The 17,096-nt window shown below is 39.3% G+C and overlaps 1 long non-coding RNA gene across 1 annotated transcript in view; it reads right to left on the reverse strand.

Moving 5' to 3' along the window:
- Positions 1-515: 515 nt before the first annotated feature.
- The window catches only part of LOC123855997 (uncharacterized), a 37,005-nt gene continuing 20,424 nt past the window's right edge, over positions 516-17,096 (reverse strand). The window contains exon 3 of the long non-coding RNA XR_008507322.2: positions 516-1,842. This is a non-coding gene — a long non-coding RNA (uncharacterized LOC123855997). The remainder of the gene's footprint in view (positions 1,843-17,096) is intronic.

Below are 17,096 nucleotides of genomic sequence, written 5' to 3' on the forward strand. Positions count from 1 at the left end.
CTGTGATTAAGATTAAAATCTCTCTAAATTGACACAGCTTCAAGACAGAAGATACTGGGCTCCTTAGTTTAGCCTGTCTATTAAAACTAGATTCTAAGCCATCTTTGTTATTTGTTGAGTAATTAATCTTCTCTGGAGGGGATAACTCAACTATGAACTTCAGGTTACACATCATTATGAAATTTTGCATAGTATCTACCCTCTTCAACACAAAATCTTTGTCATAACCTGAAATAATGTAAACTATAAGAAAGCATAATATTGTTAAATTGTTAATATTCTTAAGTGTGTGTGTGTGTGTGTGTGTGTGTGTGTGTAAGCATCCATTTCTCATAAGAAAACTTTTGGTAGGTATAAAATGTAGATACATTTGGAAAGGCAAAAATTATAGGCAAGTGAATGGACAATAAATGAAAGAGAAAGGCATTTCTTCCGACTGGGAATAGGCAATATTTATGAAGAAAACCAATGTCTGCAAAAACACAATGAATAAATATTTTGTATACATTGCATAATCTTGAATAAATTGCAGCTGTAGAAATGGAGAATTATCTGAAAATAGTAACACAAATAATAGTCATTCTTGAGCAGAATATCTTGGGACAAGAAGAGGTGGTAGAAACATAAGAGATCCAGGCCAACCTGACAGATTAAACAAGAGGAACTCCCAGAACTCAACAAAGAGAATTATTGAAGCACTAACTTAGCATTTTAACTAAATTCTGCAAAAAAGAATGAAAAGTTTATACTAAAAATTAGCTGTATAATGATGAGTGTGATTTAGGCATTCATGCTAAGCTCATTGTGTAAAAATTTGGTATAGATACCTTCCCCAAAGTTAAAGGAACCAGCCCTGCAGGTTATTCTGCTGTGAGTAAAACCTGGATTTTATCACAATTTCAGTAAAAAGAAGTGAGATCAAGCTTTCTGGGACTAGGACTAAGGTGGTGTGTGCCAGAAGTATTCTCTTTGTGGCAGGCAGAAATGGGCAAGAAAGACCATATTTCCATGGCTGGCATTTCTGTGCCCTGCGGGATGTAGCCTTCATGATTTAGGTTGAAGAGAGAATCTGACCTGCCTGCAGTGGCTACATATGAACTGGAAACCCATTTGTTGAGCTCCTTTTCCATCTCTCTGCAGAAAGCACTTTGGGAAGCAGCTTGTTCTGAATTCCGTCTTGTGTGTCGGGTTAGTACAGAAGAAACAGGCAAAGAGGTTAGGTTTAATGTCTTTGGACACATAGAAGGCAGCACACGATAGAAGGACAAAGATAATTGGTCTGCTGGACTCAAATTGAGGCTCTGGAAGGCTAAGTCCCAATGACAGATGGGTCACTGATTACATGACCTTGGTTCCATGCTGCTTGGAGGCTCTTATAATCTAGAGGCATCGTGTGCCAGGCCTGTCCCCCAAGGAAAAACTTCATCTCTACTATCGCCATCACCAAGGGCAGCAATGTGGAGAAGAGATTAAATGGATTGCTCAAAATCAAAAATGCTGACAGAAAGTCTAGCAGGGAAAAGAGCACTCGAAAGGCATCTATAGCTCCTAATTTCATGTTTACCCCAGGAAGAATAAAAAATGTTGAGACATTTCAGGATTGGTCAAAATCACAGAGCAACTGAAAAATACTAAAGATGCCAAGATCTCCCCAGAATCTTCTACACCAGCTCAAGTTCCAAGTAGCAAACACCAGCGCATAGTAGATGAAATCCAGAGGACCAGCAGTTCATAGGGGCTAGTAGACAGGAATCTGGTATTCTCTGAGGCTTTCCTTCAAGAACGAGCACCATGTTTGAACACCAGATATCCTGTAGGTCCAGTGTGGAGTCAAATTTTCCTCTAAGGAGACAGGAATAATTAATATTAAAATGCTAGAAAATAAATAAGAGGGTGTAATAGAAACTGATACTGAATTTTTCTTACATCTGTGTTGTTTTTCACTCAATATGAGAAGCTTTTTTTAAAACCCTGTATGAGTGCTACCAAAAATATAAAAAATAAGTTAATAAAAATATATAAAAACAGGAAATAATTGAATCAGGTAAGCTTCTGTAACAATGTACTACCATAATAAGATTCATTTTTTTTTAAGATTTTATTTATTTATTTGAGAGAGAGAGAGAAAGAGCACGCACAAGTGCGTGAGCAGGGGGAGAGGGAAAGCAGACTCTCCACTGAGCAGGGAGCCCAATGCGGGGCTCGATCCCAGGACCCTGGGATCATGACCTGAGCCGAAGGCAGACGCTTAACCGACTGAGCCATCCAGGCGCCCCATAAGATTCATTTTTATCAGGGCGTGTTATACCAGGGGATGCTGGCATACAAAATTCTTTCTCTGGTAAATAAAGAAAGCAGACACAGAGTCACTGCTAGTCCAGAAGCATCTTTTGTGTTAACAAGAAAACAATGTGTCCTCTGGGCAATACAGCTTTGTGCATATTCAGTATGGAGAGCAGACTATGTCTTTGGGCTAATTAAAAACTGCAACTTTCCCTATGGGTGAATGTAGTCCCATGATGGGCTCCTATTGGCAAGGGAGCTGCAAACTGGATTTTAGCTCCCACTTGCTCCCTTGGTAGGGTACTGTTGTGCAGTGAATGTTCCATACAACCGTATATGACATCAGTGCCTGTATTTTAATCATGTTTTTACAAACAAAAAGCACAGGAAGTACGTGTATGAAAATTGGAAAGGTATACTAAGCTTTGAACAGTGTACTGCTATCTCTGGGTTGTGGAATTGTGTATTTTTATGTGTTTTAAATTATCTGTAATTTATAAATTATCCACAACAAACCAGTATTATTACTGAAATAAGAAAAATAACAGTAAAAACTATTACTTTTTAAATCCCTCTTCATTTGGGGTCTTTTCTCTCATACCGGTATTTTTGTCATTTTTCTTCACTTTCTATTACTGTCTATTGTTCCAGTTGTTATATTTTAAATGAATTCTGATAGCTGGCATTTGTCTGGCATTGTCTAATCACTGGCACTAGATACTTCTTCAAGTACTGGGGTGTGGAAAAAAGCAGACTTCGAATCTTGGGTCTAACAACTTTTTTTTTTTTGAAAGATTTTATTTATTTATTTGACAGAGACAGAGCGAGAGAGGGAACACAAGCAGGGGGAGTGGGAGAGGGAGAAGCAGGCTTCCTGCCGAGGAGGGAGCCCAATGTGGGGCTCGATCCCAGGACCCTGGGATCATGACCTGAGCCGAAGGCAGATTCCTAACAACTGAGCCACCCAGGCGCGCCTAGTCTAACGACTTTCTAATTTGGTCATCTTGGTCATTTAACTATTCTATATCTCAAATTCCTCATCTTTAAAACGTAATATTTAAGTAGTAAGATCACTAAAAAGGATACAATTAATGTACCTAATACAGCTATGCATAAGAGGTTTTAATAAATTATAATTGCTATTACTATTATGTCTGAATTTCTCCAAAACTGATGGCACCCTGAGTGAGTATATTAAAGTCTCCTACAGCTCCCACCGGCGCTGACTGGCCATTCATCTCAGGTGAAACTGCACTTGAAGTAACTCCTAAAATACAATGGTTTCAAGTAATTGATTTCATGTCTCTTGAGTATATGCAGCTGAATTTGTTGAGGGTTGGGATGAGAATTAGCTGAACTACCGAAAACAGGAAAGAAGTGTTTAAAGTATTGATAAGCATGAGCTGATATTAATAGTAGGGATAGTTTGCTGAGGGGCGATGCCACATAGAGGAGGGAAGCAGGAAGTAGAGGAGAGGGCAGGTGGGAGGTAGGGATATGCTAGTTGAGATAGCCTATGCTGCCCACCTGAAACATAAGTGAGAATAAGGAGTCAACCACTGGTCTCTGGGTTGTTAGCTCATCACTTAGAAAACAGCACAGAAAACAGCTGAGAAATAACCTTGTAGAAAGAGTCAAAGGTCTGATTTCTAGAGCCAATTCCACAATTTCGAACTTCGCAATCTTTGGCTAGTCTCAAGCTTCCAGATTGCCAGTGTTACTTCTTTTTTTTTTTTAAGATTTTATTTATTTATTTGAGAGAGAGAATGAGATAGAGAGAGCATGAGAGGGGGGAGGGTCAGAGGGAGAAGCAGACTCCCCGCCGAGCAGGGAGCCCGATGTGGGACTTGATCCCGGGACTCCAGGATCATGACCTGAGCCGGAGGCAGTCGCTTAACCAACTGAGCCACCCAGGTGCCCCGCCAGTGTTACTTCTAAAATTTGAAAAAAATATAATTGTTTGAACTGACTGAGGATCAAGAGAGACATGTTTACAAAATTGTATTTTAAACATTTTGCTTATTTGTGAGTTAGTAGTACCTGGGGTCACATTGGCAGTCTTCCTGTCCCTTTGACTGAGGCTTCCCAGGAGCTGTGCTAGAAGACCAAGAAGAGTACACCCAAGCCCAAAGGTGCAGTGCATTTGCTAGGCTGTTTATGCATTCATTGTTAAAACAGATGCTTATTCACTACTTACTGTGGGCTGGAAACACAGAGTAGGTAGTGCTATAGTGTAGATGTATGCTGGTAAATAAGCCAAGATAATACTATTCCTCATCGCTACAAACTCTGCTATGTAAATTCTAGGAAGGGAATTGTAGGCTGCTGTGAGATGGGGCATGGGATGTGGCCAGGTAATTCTCAAGGAAGAGACATGTGACGTGAGAGCCGAATGACAAAGGGGTGTTAACCGGTCAAAGAGAGAGTCTTCTGACAGGGAAGAGTGTACACAGGCCCCTGAAAATCAAGGGAGCTTGTATATTGCAGGAACTGGAAGAAGGTCAGTGAGGCAGAAACGTGGAAGCAAAAAGAATGAGCTAAGATTGAGATGTCTGAGTCCATGTCTAAGGATTTTGGTCTTGAGGCAGAATGCAATAACCGTATATTCAGCTGGACAAGCCTAGTGGCATTGGAGTATGAGAGAAGGACATAGAGAAAAAAATGTTTAGTTAAATCAATGGATTTGCTAAGAGATATATATGGGTGATAGAGTTGGGGACATAATACATATTTTCTAAGTCTCTGCCTATGTATTTTGACGGATAATGGTCCCATTTACTGGGGCCAGATTTGGGGGAAAGATCATGACTTCAATTTAGGCATGATGAATCCAAAGTGGTTTTGAGATATCTAAGGGGATGTGCTAAGTAGGTTAATGGAAATTCAGGTCTGGCATTCAGAAGAAGAGATCTGGGCTGAAGTATAATTTGATCCTTATCCAAGAATACAGGGGTTAGAAGCCATGGGCTCAAATATGGAATTACAATACGATAAAGAAACAATTAAAAGGGAAGAACACTTGTACCAAGCCTAAGACCAAACTGACTGCTATGTGAGCTATATGGACCTTGCTTAATCTGCTACATAATTTAAATTCTCTCTGAAGAATAAATGTCCGTAAGTTGTATAGTTGGATGCCAACCAGTCCCTAACTCAATTTTCAGAAGCAAATTGCATCAATTATACTTCTTTTATAGCTTGGAGAGATACTCATGCTAGGATGATGGCATGTTTTTTTAGTACATCTATTTTGTTGTTATTTGCAACAATTTTAGATTATTAAAAAGAAATGGAGCCTGTTTTAGAGAGCAGATCATTTACTAAAATCGTGCCTTGGTGCTAGAAATATCATTTAGAAAAATAAATGGGAAAGAATGCAAGATTCTTTGATGTAAAAACTTAGAAAATAGTATGCCAATTAGACAACCCTCTAAATGCTTTTCTAAGGTTAAAAATGGAATCTCACAACAGATTACAAATTTTCTAACCATTAGCGTTGGAAACCATTACAGTAAGTTGGTTCTAACACTGCCTAACTCACTATTCAAGTTTCACTCTGTTCATCTCACTGCCATTCGTTCATCTGCTATAAAACAAAGTCATTATAAGGGTGACCATGAGACCCTGATGTAGAAATGACAATCTCAGCCTGCTTGGGTCCATGAACAACCATACCCTTTCACTGGCCCAGCCAGGACCAGTAAGATAGCAAGAAATAAATGTCTATTAAACTGGGCCATTTTAAATTTGGGTTAACTTGTTATTGAAAATTAATCCTACTTTAATCCTGAGAGTGTTCATTTGTTGATCTTTTCAATGTAAATTATATAATCCTGGTGGACCATCAAGAGAAATGACTAGCCAAGTTCAGTTCACCCTTGTTCCAAAGGAAAGGTTATTAAAGAAACCAAAGGAGCTGAGCAGTCATTTAGATCAACCAGTGAGACAGTTGCAGTGAATTCACTAAAGAAAGGTGTACTTATCGTGACATTAAGGATACGGTTTGGGAACATTTTGTCAAGAAAGATTTCATGGAGATTCTAGTAATCCAAGTAATAGCTCATAGCATTCATGTTACTATTATCTATCATCTATCTATTTACCTACTTTTCTGCTGTTTTATTGATGGATTAATCAATGATACACATAGAAAGTTAGGTTCTTTCTCTCCAGCTTCAGCTAGGTGAGGTTTTTGTATGATCCTAATGACAAGGGCACAAACATCAAATGATAGAGAAAAAACCAACCTCTTAATCTATAATTGCTGACATTGACAGATACTAGATAGTAGCTATTTATCAGGAAATGTAAGTATTTATAAGTTTTATCATTCTAAAAATTTAAAAAAAATTAAAAAGTGCCCAAATTGCAAAAATATGCGTAATACTAAAATCAGCTGGAGAAAAAATTAGAGATCTTCTTAGAGATCTTAGAAGTATCATCATGCATTTGTATGAGATGAAAATGTAACTCTACAACCATGAAAACAAAGAATATTAGAATAATGGAAAGGAAAACAGTGAAATAGTATCAGATGTGAATAACAGGCATTAATTAAGTTGCAGGAACAGAACGTAATAAACAACACAGAATTAAAAAAAAAAAAACCCTAGACATTATAATGCAAAATATATGGGAGAGAGTTAAACCCATTTAAAAGTAATTGGATTTTGAGTAACTATGAAATTGTCCTGGAGATAGATAGATATAGATATAGATATAGATTTTGGTAGGCATATTATGAACCAAGTTATTTGGAGACCAACATTGAAATACTTAAGCAGTGGGACAACAGAAAAGTTATTTGTGGATGATACCAGCCCCCCACTCCCAAAAAAGATAATCCTATTTTTAAAAAGTTTTATTTTGACAACAATATAATACTTTTTAAACAAATAATGAAAATACGGGTAAAAAAGGCTATGGAGTTTAGAGTAGCAGGTACAAACTTCTGTCTTCTTTTTTTACAGTACTCTGTCTTTAGAGCGAAGAATAGGACCTGACATGTAGTCAGAACTCATTACAAATTTGCAGTTGAATAAATTGTATCTAAGTGCCAACGCATTGATGATGGATGAATTTTTCAACTAATGACTGATTGACTTACTGAAGAAATGAATAAACTTGTATGGAATCAGAAAATTTAAGAATTTAAATCAGAATTTAAGTGAGTGGAATTTGAGAGTTGAGCGATCATTTGCTTCAACCTTCCAGTTTCACAGATAAGGAGATTGGGACCCAGATCGTACGGATTTGTAGAGCCAGTGACTCTAGGACCACAAGTGAGAAATAAGGTTGCAATGATAATCTAGTCATCTGACCTCTAAGTCCAGTGCCCTGTCACATGTGGAGATAAATTTTAGTAAAAGAATTAAATATATTTCATATTATTCTCAAGTTTACTTTATATACGGATCTTGGTCAGAATATTGGAATAAACCTCCCTGAATCTTAGCTTAGTGTCATTGTCATTTTCAGGGCTTAAGCCTCAGTAGCTTCTGGCTTTAGGCTGGTTTATTGTCAAAGCCCCTGCAACTTGTCTTTCAGCTGCTGGATATTACCTCTCACTGTATGAGCCACAGGTGATCTTTTTAATTCCACTAAGCTGCTGAAGCTAATAAAAGTAAAGGTCTTTTTGCCTCTGTAGCACTCCTGTTGATACAGAAATTTTTTTCTATGTTCTCTTGCACTAAATCTTCCTGTTTCTTAATTATCCAGAGGATGGAAAACCAAAAGAAAAGAGCATTTGTGCCCAGCTGCTACTGGAACAGGGGAAAATAGTTTCCAAACTATTTCTACTTTTAAAATAGATTTAATAAAAAAAAAATCTCTAGCTTCAATCTTCCTACATTATTTGCCATTTAAAAAATGACTCAGAAACCGTCTTTGTTTTTGGAATAAGCAAAAGAGAAATTCTGGGCTTTTGTTGTTTACATTGGTGGTAGTAATCGATCATTTGTTGGTTTTTTTATTTATTGTATACCTTAATAGTGGAATGGACTGTCTTTTTAAAACAAAATGTAATTAATGGTTTTAGCCTAAGAGAGACATAATGATACCTCAGTAATTGGGTCCATTTAGAGATAAGGAAACAGGTAAAATATCTTGTCTGAGGGCACATAGCTAGAAACGGGCACAATTTGGGTTTTAATTCAGATCATTCTGATTCTAATATCTAAGCACTTTTGACTATGTTATGGCCCTAAAGGAGAATTGTCATTCCCCTGAAGAATAATACCAATTGTTCCTAAACTGTTTTTAAAGAACTTTTATATATTTTTAAACATTTATATTGGATTTTAGATGCACAGATTCTCAAGATTGGAAATCTCTGGTGTCATCGAACCCATCCTCCTTCTGGCAGTTTCAATCTCTTACACCACATCAGGGCAACTGAGCATCTGATCTCTCACTGAACAACTCAAGGGATCGGGGATTTAGTCATTACATCCAAAATAGGTTTAAGTATACCTTTAACTATTAGAATAGTCATTTATTTTGATATAGGTGCTACATCACTAAAACTTTTGAGTTGTGGTCTTTAGAACCAGAATTTATCCAGTTCATGAAAAGTGTTTTCTCTCATTTATCAACCTTCTTCCAGAGTATGGAATGAGAACAGAACACAATACAATTAAACCTCAGTGTAATGTATATGGGGAGGGGCATAGTCCAAAAATTAAAACGCTGGTTGGTAATGTTACCAGGTTAAGGAAATTTAACCATGATGTACCTGGAGTCCAAAGGTCTGTTTTGTGATCCAAATCCACCTTAATCCCTGCTGTGCTTTGGTGCCATCTGGTGGTGGATGCTCTGTGACAGATAACGTGATATGTGCACTAGGTACTTAGTTGATTAGGAAAAAGACAGATTTAGACAGTGACCTAAATAAGCTCTTGATAACAAACTGGTAATTTCAAAGAATAAGAACAGTGATAAAGAGAATAGAACAAAAAAATTCCATTGAAAGTGGAAGTGAGGAAAAACCTCTTTAAGGAAGTGACATTTAAAACTTAAATGATTATAAGAGTCAGTCTTACCTGTAGTTAATAGAAGGGGAAGTAGCAAGTACAAAGAGCCTCAGGAATACAGAAACAATATATTTAAAAAAAAAATTTTTTTAAAGATTTTTTATTTATTTATTTGACAGAGAGAGAGATAGCGAGAGCAGGAACACAAGCAGGGCGAGTGGGAGAGGGAGAAGCAGGCTTCCCGCCGAGCAGGGAGCCTGATGTGGGACTCGATCCCAGGACCCTGGGATCATGACCTGAGCTGAAGGCAGACGCTTAACGACTGAGCCACCCAGGCGCCCCAGAAACAATATATTTTAAAAACTGTAAGAAAAAAAAAATGCAAGAAGCTCAGTGAGGCTGACAAGTTGTTAATAGAAGGAGCTGTTAATAAGAGAGTAGTTGTTAACTGCAGAAGTAGCCGGAAACCTGAATTGAAGGATCTTGAAAAGATCGGAGGTGTTCAGACTGCAGTGGGAAGCTGTTAAGGTTGGGATTGATATTATCGAAGGGAAAGCAAGAGTAAAAGCCAGGAGACCAGTTAGGAGTTTATTGAATTGGTTCAGGTGAGCAGTGCTTGTGGCTTGAACAAGAATGGTAACAATGGATAGGAATAGACACGAGACAGGATGGCTCATTTGTTGGGAATTTCCTTTCTCTTGGTTTTATTTGGTTTTCTCTTTGTGCACTTATGTGGTTTGTGAACATGCCCTGCATTTTAGAATGAAGAAAATGAGGTAATTATAAGTGCAATTGGTTGAACTAAAACCAAAGTTTTTTTATTTTGTTTTGGTGGGTTTGTTTACCTAGATAGACTGTCAGAGATAGTTCTCTAAGTTGCAAGTGAATCCACTAAAACATTATTTGTATGACGTTAGAAAATAAGAGGAGACTAGGACACCTGGGTGGCTCAGTTGGTTGAGCATCTGACTCTTGATCTCAGCTCAGGTCTTGATCTCACCATTGTGAGTTGGAACCTCACGCTCCATGCCCAGCATGGAGCCTACTTTAAAAAGAAAAAAGAGAAAACAGTGCGAGCCTTCTCATGTCAAATCAGACCTCCAAGCGAGTGCTAAAGAAGAGAAAGGAAATGGGGGCTTAGAAAGGATCTTCTCTTCCTTCCCTCTTCCATCAAGTTGTTCAGCTTCCTCTCAGATGTAAATAAAGAAGGTGAACACAGAGGCGGTAGAATTTCATGAATAAGAGCACAGGCTTTGATAAAGACTGCCTAATCTCCATTCCAGTTCTACAGCTTGCTAGGGCAAGATACATAACCTTTCTGTGCCTTGGTTCCACATCTATAAAATGAAGACAAAAATATAACCCATTTCATGGAGTTGCTGTGATAATGAAATGAGTAATATCAGGTAGGTGTTTGGAAGAGTGTCTGGCATATCAGCAGTGTTAAAATAGTAGCTTTTAAGTTTGTGAAAGATCAGTATGTGGTTTTTAAATAATTTTGAAAATAAATTGTCACCAATAGGAGGGTTATATATTTAGAGTAAGAATAAAAGGACAGTGTTTCCACTGTTTCTATCTGTTACCTGGGGATGAGTCACATACTGGAATACTTTCTTGCCAACTTGAACACCCCAAAAGTCCAACATCAGCAAATGAAAGGAACATCTAGGGTTTCCACTTACGTCCCCTTTTCTACTAGGAATTTGAAGGGAGAGGCCCTTGGTAGATGTTTTCTATTTTTCCAAAGATGGAAATCTGTTGGAAGAACCTCTGCACTTAAGAGCATTTTGACACCTCTGATCAGTGTATTGTTAATAAGGAAGAAAACAAATAGGACAATACTCCCAAGACAGGTCACACACTTTACAGTGACTAACCTTAAATATGAATAAAAACATAAACCCTTCACTGCATTTTCTCTTAAAGGATTTTAAGAGATGCAGAAAAAATAGTTTTGTCTGGATAACTGAGTTGGATGGTAAACAACAGTCTGCAAGAGTAATATTTCCCAAGATGGCACTCTGGGTTTTTTTTTTTTTTTTTCTTTTCTTTTTTTGTAAACCAGCAGACCGCTTTGGCAATAGCCAAAACATTCAGGAATAACTTTTAATGACATAGCCAGATGTGCCTTAGAGAATCAACTGTCTGGCCAAACCAAATTCTACAGAAAGGGAGAATGAACTCAGCACGTAGAAAAAATTCCATCGTGCATGATGTATGCTAGGAATATTATTGCGACTCAATAGCTTGGCCTTTATTTCCTATTGGGTTTAAAACTCTTTCTTAAAGAAGCCAGTTTCTCCCAGTGCTACTGCAAGATAGCAAACAGACCTTCCTAAGTCATATCCTAGTGTCTTGAGAGTGTTCACATGTGTTGCAGGTGGGATCGATTCATTCCCAGGGCACTCTGTACTCAGCATTAGCCATTCAAAGATAGTATTATCTAGTGAGCTGTTATACTATGGTTTGTTTATTAGGAATTGACTTTTTTTAAACAAATTACGATTCAAAGATAATCCTGTAAAGAAAAACTGGTTTATCCTTCTAGTAGCAGGGAATACTTCCTGACTTCTTCATACCTCCTCATGCATCTTCTTGAGGTTCTTTACCAGAGGAAGCCTCTCCTTGCCTGTCTCTCTCTCCTCGGAGGAGGAGGAGGAGGATTTATCTGACTGGGAAGTTTGGGAGCTCATTCAGGGCAATTTCTTTGTTTCTCTGTGTCTCTGTCTCTCTTCTCGCTCAATTCCAGCTGGAGCTGGTGAGAAGATGCATTCTCAGCTCTACCTTGTTCCATAAGAGCCTTTTTTCCCTCTCAGTGTTTTGCAATCTCATCTGCTTTCTGTCATGCAGTCACCTTATCAAATTAGGTTGTCTGGGGTTGGGGGCTGTTGGAGAAGAGAAAGGTCTGGCAGTTTATTTTTGAGAGGGGAGTAAATGCAGTTCAGAGGCACATAAGAAAGGCCACTTGAGCTGTTAAGCTGTTGAGCCAATGAGTATCTGATTGCTAGAGGATTGGGATAGGGCTAGCGAGATCTCAGGGAAAGATGGGGCAGTTATAAGGGCTCTAAAGCTGATTAGTGGCTGCTCTGTGCTATTTATTCATGAAGGGAGGAAAACAACAGTGGCAGATGAGTTAACTTTTAGGTCAACATATGAAAGCCAAAAGACCTCCATGGTAGCAGCATTTAAAGACCTCCTGGTCTCCTGAAGTCACAGGACACTATTGTAAAGTTCAGTCCCAGGACCTGGTGTTCAGATGAGCAGATTGACAAAGATCATTGAACTAACTAACAGCCCTCAAAAGTCGTCTTGGTTAATGTCAAAGCCCTGATTAAAGAATGAGTGAGATCCTGAGATAGGGGATGAGAACTTGTGGCTGGACATCCTTGAGAGCCAGACTCTCAGGTCTACCCTGAGCCTTCAAAGCCACCAGGACTGTCTCCTTCCCCTTGGTGTCCAACAGCCTCCTCTCCTTGCTTGGAGACCACTTAAAGTCCTCATGTGAGATGTGTGCCTTGCAAGATGATTCTGGCCCTCCTCAAAATCTGCCCTGGCTTCCCTCCTGACTTCTAAACCATGAACTAGATTCAGTCTCAACGTGGCCTGACCAGGAAACCATTGGGAGGAAATAGATTATTCATCATAAACATCGCAGGACCTGATTAATGTGTACTGGCAGGGATCAAAAGAGCATGCTGGGTAGTGGGTGAGGATACCTATGATTTAGGGTTGAATGTCTTAGCAATTACCCCTACAGCTATTCCTAATAGACTACTAATATAGCTCCTTGAAGCTGGAAAAAACGGATAGCTGGAAAAGCTGGAAATGCATGGATAAATACTGAGGAAAGGCTCAGAAAACTAGTCATGTCAGAATGGATTTATTCTGTAACACTGGAGAAGGTGTTGACTATGTTGCCCTAAAGGTCTCAAAGAAAACTTCCATTCACTTGAACCTTAGCAATCTGCTCATGAAGGAGGACCAGCACTGTAGAGAAGCTCAGGTGGTGGTACTCTTTAGGCAGGGCTGAAAGTAGAGGTAACGTAACAGTACAGATCTGGGTTCCCTGAAGGTAATGAGATCCTAGACTAGCAAAGGCCAGGTGGTGGCACTTAATTATCAGAATCAAGATCAATGCAATTACTGTAGTGGGCAGCACTGTCAGAGGCAACCAGGGATCCCTGGCCCATAGGGATCAGTCCATGGTAATGGCTTATAGAACATGGTGATCCTAGGGGCAAGATAGATGGGCAGCCAGCAAGAGTATTGGTTAAGATCTATAATAAAAAATTATCAAGAGTACAAGAACAGAAGGCTTATTTATGTCAGCTATATTAAAGTCATGATCCCTTGCCAGTTTCCAGACCTGAGCCTATTCTCAGATCTGGACCTCATGGATTTAGGAAAAAATTAAGTTATCTTGAGGAAAGATTCTTAAATATCTGTGCAGTGTTTTATTTATTATTTTTTATTAACATAATATATTATTTGTTTCAGGGGTACAAGTCTGTGATTCATCAGTCTTACACAATTCACAGCACTCACCATAGCACTTACCCTCCCCAGTGTCTATCACCCAGCCACCCCATCCCTCCCACCCCCCTCCATTCCACTCCAGCAACCCTCAATTTGTTTCCTGAGATTAAGAGTCTCTTATGGTTTGTCTCCCTCTCTGGTTTCATCATGTTTCATTTTTCCCTCCCTTCCCCTATGATTCTCTGTCTTGTTTCTCAAATTCCTCATATCAGTGAGATCATATGATAACTGTCTTTCTCTGACTTATTTTGCTTAGCATAATACCCTCTAGTTCCATCCATGTCATTGCAAATGGCAAGATTTTCATTTTTTTTGAAGGGTGCATAATATTCCTGTGTGTGTGTGTGTGTATGTATGTACCACATCTTCTTTATCCATTCATCTGTTGATGGACATCTAGGCCCTTTCCATAGTTTGGCTCTTGTGGACATTGCTGCTATAAACATTGGGGTGCATGTGCCCCTTCAGATCACTACATTTGTATCTTCGTGGTAAATACCCAGTAGTGCAATTGCTGGATCGTAGGGTAGCTCTGTTTTCAACTTTTTGAGGAACCTCCATACTGTTTTCCAGAGTGGCTGCACCAGCTTGCATTCCCACCAACAGTGTAGGAGAGTTCCTCTTTCTCTGCATCCTCGCCAACATCTGCTGTTTCCTGACTTGTTAATTTTAGCCATTCTGACTGGTGTGAGGTGATATCTCATTGAAGTTTTGATTTGGATTTCCTTGATGCCGAGTGATGTTGAGCACTTTTTCATGTGTCTGTTGGCCATTTGGATGTCTTCTTTGCAGAAATGTCTGTTCATGTCTTCTGCCCATTTCTTGATTGGGTTATTTATTCTTTGGGTATTGAGTTTGATAAGTTCTTTATAGATTTTGGATACTAGCCCTTTATCTGATATGTCATTTGCAAATATCTTCTCCCATTCTGTTGGTGTTTATATTGAGATTCTCTTAGTCCTCCTTCTTGGGAAGCTATGACCATTTCCTAGGTAACATGTATTCAAAGGGGAAAGGAGAATAATACTCAAATCTCTTAGGGGTAGTTGAATACAGGGACTGAGAGGACTCTAATACAGGGTACAAAAACATCATCATGGCTCCCCTGCAAGAATGCAGGGGGCCAGTGGTAGTGTCTTGGCTCTAAAAAGTTTGTCTCACAGTGGGACCAGGATGTCATTTTCCTCGGCTCTGCGTGCTCAATTGGTATGGATATACTTGGTAGCTGACTGTACCCTCCTGCTATTTCCCTGGCCTGTGGAGTAATAGCCAGAAGGGGAGAAAAGGCCAAGTAGAAGCTCTTGAATTTGCTGACTCTGGCCAAGATCATAAATCAGAAGCAATACGTCATTCTATGTGGAATTACAGGGATCGGTGCTAACCTCAAAAACATGAAAGGATAAAAATTACCATTATATCCCCATTTAACCTGACTGTCTGGTACCTGCAGAAGAGAGATGAATTGTGGCAGATGATGTAAAACCATTTATTGGGTAACATGGAAAGCTGTTAGTTTTGAATGGGGCTCCTTACCAGCCCTTCTGCTATTTGGGTCATATGTCATGGCAGATTCTATGTGCTGCAGATTTCTTGATAAGCATGCCATGTACATATTCTGCAAGTACCAAAATAAGAGCCATTGCGTAGACACCCTACTATTCTGGAGCAAGACAACATCATCCACTACAGAGAACTATTCATCTTTTGAAAAGTAGCTCCTATTGTGGTACTACACCGTAACAGAAGCTCGGCATCTGACTTTAGAGCATCAGGTGACTGTAGGATGGAGATGCCCATCCATATCTGGGTTTTGTCAGACCCACCAAGTAATAAGATTGAAGTTTTGCATAAGATGGAAAGGATACATTCAAGTTCAGGCCAAAGGGAGCCTGGAGGGGATAAGAAAGTTAAAGATTATCCAAATTTCCCTTCCAGACATCTTTCTCTATTGCACTAATGCCAACCCCACAGATGGCACGATGGCCCAGTGGGGAAGTTCACTGTGACCAGCTGACAAAATATGATGGGTTCTGGCTGTCATGTAGGTAAAATTCAAAAGTTTGTTGCTGCTATAATCCTACTCAAGGTTGCCCTGAAAGACACCAGTGACACAAAACCCTCCTATGGGCAGAGCTTTGAATGGTATACCCAGTCATCAAGTAGCTGTGGAAGGGAAGTGGTCTGAGGTAAGTATATGCATGTGCCTATATCCTTGACCTCTGACTACATCCATGGCAGCACAGTGCTTGCAAAATTGACCTTGAAATGGAGTACTCAGAACATCAAGGATAACAGTTTGCACACGTATGCCAAAGGCTGCCCAGGTATTATACAGTTACTACCAGTGCTGATTTCAACCAATCAAAAGAAAAAAATTAACGTTCAACTCCCAATTTGGTACCATTTTTCAAGAAACCCAACAGCCCCCTGGTGGCAAGTTAAATAAATCAGACCTCTTTCAGCCTGGAGGGAACAACAGTTTGGGTTTACAGGGATGGATACACGTTTCAGTATGTTTTTTTCCACCCTTTCCTGTGTTAAAGAGGCAGCCTGAGTCTATATGTCTGTGCGCCTAGAAAGCTTCTACTCACTCCCACCTATTGCTTCTCCCATGGACTCTGGTAAAGCTGGAGTAACACATTCATATTGTTTGCCTGTTCTGCTCACTGACAAAACCATGGCCCACCAGAAGGAATCCTACTCCTCTGCTATGCCTTGTGTCCATCAGGGTAGGTTCAGAGACTAGGGTACTCTTGTGGACCCCAAGGTCTGGGTCCACCATGAGTGGGGAGCAAAATCCTCATTAGTTCTGTTCCAGGGTTATCTCTGCTGAATTTCAAATTTCAGTACTGCTTCCCTACTAAGATGCACACATAAAGAATGTCTTTGGGAGATGTACTGTGCCTTTCCAGATTCAAGTTGCCTGAGACTGACTTTAATTCAACTGCCCTTTTCTGCTAGAACAAATAGGTAAAACTTAATGATATAGAAAGCTTGGTGACATTTTGCTCCAGCATCCCCAAACTGAAGAAGATAGTAATTAAGTCATTTCCTGTATAATAAACACAGCAAAACATAAAAGTGAAGCTAATCAGCCTGGGGAGCATTACTAAAAAGGAAGGGCAAGGAAGAGAAGGAGATAAATCACCGGTGGGTGCCATTGGGAGGAAATAAGGCAAATAAGACTTGAAATTTGTATTGGGTAATACTCTAGTTATAGCTACTCACTGTGGTGCAGGGTAAATTTAATTTTTATTACCCCAACTCAGCCTTCTGTTCTCATTCTGATAAGCATTACCCTAAGAA

Source organism: Mirounga angustirostris, unplaced genomic scaffold, assembly GCF_029215605.1.
Source record: "Mirounga angustirostris isolate CCGP_5_RB_7025 unplaced genomic scaffold, mMirAng1.0.hap1 SCAF_7, whole genome shotgun sequence".
NCBI classification, from domain to species: domain Eukaryota; kingdom Metazoa; phylum Chordata; class Mammalia; order Carnivora; family Phocidae; genus Mirounga; species Mirounga angustirostris.